Source organism: Rhagoletis pomonella, unplaced genomic scaffold (assembly GCF_013731165.1).
Source record: "Rhagoletis pomonella isolate Grant_MI unplaced genomic scaffold, Rhpom_1.0 Rhpom_scaffold_00007, whole genome shotgun sequence".
NCBI classification, from domain to species: Eukaryota; Metazoa; Arthropoda; class Insecta; order Diptera; family Tephritidae; genus Rhagoletis; species Rhagoletis pomonella.
In genome coordinates, this window is record NW_023458561.1 from 37,662,016 (window position 1) to 37,667,185 (window position 5,170).

The following is a 5,170-nucleotide window of genomic DNA, read 5'->3' on the forward strand; positions in this document are numbered from 1 at the left end:
ATTCTTCTTCTTCTTCTTAATTGGCGCTGTAACCGCCTAAGCGATTTTGGCCGAGTCCAAAACAGCACGCCAGTCATTTCTCTTCTGTGCTAACTGACGCCAATTGAAAATGCCAAGTGAAGCCAAGTCCTTCTCCACCTGGTCTTTCCAACGCAGAGGAGGCCTTCCTCTTCCTCTGTTACCAGCATCGCGGCCCGCGTTGAATATTTTCAGAGCAGGAGCGTTTCTGTCCATCCGAACGACATGGCCAAGCCAGCGGAGCCGCTGAATTTTAATTCGCTGCACTATGTCTATATCGTTGTAAAGCTCATACAGCTCATCGTTAAATCGTCTGCGATATTCGCCATCACCAACGCGTAAAGGTCCGTAAATCTTTCGCAGAATCTTTCTCTCGAAAACTCCAAGAGCCGCCTCATGCTTTCATTGTCCATGCTTCCGCGCCATACACCAGCACAGGCATGATGAGTGACTTATAGAGTGTGATCTTTGTACGACGAGAGAGGACTTTACTTCTCAATTGCCTACTCAGCCCAAAGTAGCACTTGTTGGCAAGAGTGATTCTCCGTTGGACTTCAAGGCTGACATTATTATTGGTGTTAATGCTGGTTCCCAAATAAACGAAGTCGTCTACTTTTTCAAACTTGTAACTGTCAACAGTGACGTGGGTGCCAAGACGCGTATGCTCTGACTGTTTGTGTGATGACAGGAGATACTTCGTTTTGTCCTCGTTCACCACCAGACCCATTCGCTTTGCTTCTCTATCCAATCCCGAGAAGGCAGAACAGACGTAGCCCTTGTTTTTACCGATAATATCGATGTCGTCGGCATACGCCAGCAATTGTACGCTCTTATAAAGTATTGTGCCTGAGCGGTTCAGTTCTGCGGCTCTCATTATCTTCTCCAACATAAGATTAAAAAAATCACACGAAAGGGAGTCCCCTTGTCTGAAACCTCGTTTGGTATCAAACGGCTCGGAGAGGTCCTTCCCTATTCTGACGGAGCTGGTGGTATTGCTCAACGTCATTTTACACAGCCGTATTAGTTTCGCGGGGATACCAAATTCAGACATCGCGGCATAAAGGCAACTTCTCTTCGTGCTGTCGAAAGCGGCTTTGAAATCGACAAATAGATGGTGTGTGTCGATCCTATTCTCGCGGGTCTTTTCCAAGATTTGGCGTATTGTGAATACCTGATCTATGGTGGATTTTCCAGGCCTAAAGCCACACTGATAAGGTCCAATCAGCTCGTTGACGGTGGGCTTCAGTCTTTCGCACAATACGCTCGATAAGACCTTATAACCTATGCTTAGAAGGCTAATTCCGCGGTAGTTGGCGCGTATGGCGTGGCCTTTCTTGTGGATTGGGCAGAGCACACTTAAATTCCAGTCGTCGGGCATGCGTTCATCTGACCATATTCTGCATACGAGCTGATGCATGCACCTAATCAGCTCCTCGCCGCCGTACTTGAATAGCTCGGCTGGCAGGCCGTCAGCAGGAATTCTGACAATTGCCACGCTAAATTTCCATCGAAAATTAACATCGAAAGCATACTTTGGGGGCAGCATGTGATATACACATGTGTGAGCGTTCCGTGGGTTGAGAGATGAGTAGGTCTCTTTACCGCGATTGTTGCAAGTTGGTGAACCCTAAAAAGGATTCCAGCTGTTAACATCTCATAAAACAATGATTGGAATTTGAATTGTGGCGATTAAATCTATGTCTTCCTTGGAGGGAATTTGTTGGAGTGGTGGAAAATAGCACGGAATTATCGTAAATTTTATATCTATGCTAATTTCTATAGCAATTATTTGTACGTCTGTGTTTGTGGGAATGATTTTATGACGAATATTGCTTTTAATGAGCACCCCTATAACTTGTTTGGCTGTTGTTGTTGTTGTCGTAGCGGCTACAACAACCCCGCCAAGGACGGTTGGTATCTCAGTCGTTGGTGTCAAGTTCCACTAACGGCAACCCTAGGAAGCGTGCAGCTTCTGTGGGGTTGGTCCACAGGGACAAGGCCGTTAGGGTTTGTTTGGCTGTCGTATTGTACCTGTGAGTTTCGGAAACAACTTAAGTAACCATTTGGTGGAAATGGGTTAAAGTTGTGTAGGCAATGTGTATCTTGCAGTGAAATGGACGCTGGAGTATGTTCTTTTATCAATAGTGTCAATTATTATTAAAGAAATCTTTTATGCTCCATTGCATTATTTCAAAATTCATGCTCGTTAATATGTATGTATGTAACTACATATATTATTGATTTATTTTTATTTATTATATATAATATAATATACTTACGGTGATCATTCGGACCGATTTTGGCGGGACAGTACCGATTTTGAGAAAACTCCCCCGCTGAATATTTTTTAAAAGTCGGGACGTACAAGTGTCCCGATTTTTCATATTTTTATCGATTATGTCCCAATTTTCAGTGTTTTCCTTATTAATTTAATAAAAGTCTCCATGTACTCTGACCCAAAACCAATTTTTCTTACAAACGTGGCAACACATATATTATCACAAAGAACATTGATTATAAGGGTGCCATAAACATAACCAGCATCCTTGCTTTCTCTGATCTTTGGTTATGTTTTATTCTGTCAAACTGGTACTCTCCCTTTATTGCAGTCGTATCGCTCTTGGCTGAACTATTTTAAGGTTTTTATAATTATTTGTTAAGTTTTGTTTTTTTTCATGAAGTGTTTCTAATTTGAATTTAATGAAATTATTAAAAATAATACTAATTCCCTCAAAAAATTCATGGATATGAAAAATATAAGCTGTAGATACAGTGGCAAAAATATAAATAGGGAAAGACAATTTAGCATTCTTTGGGTATTACCCTTTCGTTTATTTAATGTTTATTATTTTTTATGAAAGTGTAGCTTGTAATTTAACAAAGACCATGCAATTCAAGATTTCAAACGTTGTACAAAAATTAGCGAAGTTCGAGAACGTTTCATCAAAATGTTGGGCTTTTTAATTAGATTTCTTTGAAACATTCCGAGTGTGCAGTTTTTTAGCCCATTCAATTCAAAGTGCAAATTTTAAGTACCGCTTATTTTTGGTAAATTTTTTTTTGTGTAAGGTCTTGCTCTTTACCTCCATGCAAAAAAATTGTGGAACTTACTTTGCCAAAAATCAACGTTAAGTCCTAGCTACTTCAAACTTGCACTTTGAATTGCATGGGCATACTTAAACAATTCTAAAAAATCTCTTTTTTAAATTTTTTAGAATTTTTTTGAGTATGCAGTTGTGTAGCTCATTAAATTTTAGTATACTAAAGTGCAAGTTTTATCCGATTGCAAAACCGTCGTTAGTTTTGATTTTCTTTGAAAACGGTTTTGCTCATTTTCTTCCATAAGAATAAAGTCCAAAAAGCCGTTAGGATAAAAAATATCAAAAATCAACGCAATTTTGCAATAATTTTTAAATTTGTTATATGTACTCATTTTACTCAACTTCGGTGTAAAAAAAATTCATAACTCGTATCATTGTAGAGTGCACCCCATAATAATACACTTAAATATTGCGCAATACTCAGAGCTACCATTGTGATTTTTTTGAGATGGCATATTTTCAAAAACTAATTTTTTTTACTAAAAAATTTATGTTAAAAATTCTTTAAGAAAAAACATGTTTTTAAAATATTACTTTTCATAGAGAATTTTGATGTGTGTATGTGTGATTTTTTTTTGATTTTTTCCTCGCTCGGTTCTCGAGATATTTGGAAAACTATTAAATCGACTTGTTTTTTTTTGTGCTGTAAAGTTTTTAAAAATGTATTAATCAAGCTCAAATTTAATAGTTATTTATTATTTATGTTTATGCAACCCTAAAAAATTTGAAACCAATCAAACACATGAAGTGTGAACCCCGTCCGTTTTGGTATGGAACGCCCCATATACTCCTTACACCTTGTCTTTTTAGTTCTGCTAATTTCTGCTAATTTTTTTTTTTTTTCTGCATAATTTCTGCTATTTTTTTTTTATTTGCTGCATAATTTCTTCCTAATTTACAAAGTTTAGCCAAGGCGCATAGATTACTCCTTTTATCGTATTTAAATTGTCTTGGAATTTCGCCGTGACTGGACAAAGATTAGCAATCGTTTTTAGTTTTCAGTATTTCTCTGCTATTCTTTTTGAGTATACAGCCCATTAGCCCATTAAGTTTTAGTAGACTTAAGTGCAAGTTTGAAGTTCCTGAAAAATCGCTTTGATTTTTAATAAGTTTTATTCTGAATGTATTACACACTTTTTCCTATACAAACAAATTGTTGAACATACTTTGTACGGAAGAAAAATGTATCAAAAAAATTGCCAAAAATCAACGAGATTTTTTAGCAACTTAAAACTTACACTTCATTCTTTTAATTTGCTATAAAACTACATACTCAAACCTATTCTAAAAAATCTGATATAAAAGTTGAAAATTTAGATGCAATTTTGGAGAATTTTTATAATTTTTGCACAAAGTTTGAAATATGAATTTATATGGTTCTTGTTAGATAATGAGCTATAATTTTATTAAAAAAATAATAAATATTAAATAAACGAAAGAAAAACAAAGCAAAAATTAAAAAAAAAAAATCGCGTACCTTTTATTTGTCCACCACTGAATAATCCAAATTCTCAAATATTTAAGTTGAGCCCGAAGCCATGATGCCTGGTAATCAAAACAAAATTTTATCAAAATCGCTCAAGCCGCTTAGAATGCGAAAATTGCGAGCATTTCATTTCATCTCACTAAATTTTATTTTATTAACAATAATTTCCACAACTATGTTAGGTGAAGATGAACTTCTTTTCAGTTGTCAAATAAATCTACAGTTTCTAACCACAACAATAAAAAAATCTTTATTTCTTCACAGAATGTCATTCCAACAAACAGACCGAATGTTGAACCAAAACGACCACCGCGTCCCGTTAATGTAACAGCTAACGTAAAGCTTTCGCCTACAGTAACCAATACAATCACTGTACAATGGTGTCCGGATTATACGCGTGGCTACTGTATTGCGGTATACTTAGTAAAGAAGTTGACATCGGCGCAATTGTTGCATCGCATGAAAACCAAGGGCGTCAAACCAGCCGACTACACACGCGGTTTAAGTACGTGAAAAAGCATGGATTATAATTAAGTAGTACTGCAATTTACAAATATCTTTCATT

General features: G+C 36.4%; 1 protein-coding gene across 9 annotated transcripts in view; it reads right to left on the reverse strand.

Moving 5' to 3' along the window:
• The window catches only part of LOC118742714 (E3 SUMO-protein ligase PIAS2), an 87,989-nt gene that overhangs the window by 48,734 nt on the left and 34,085 nt on the right, over window positions 1-5,170 (reverse strand). The gene's annotated exons all lie outside the window — the stretch shown is intronic.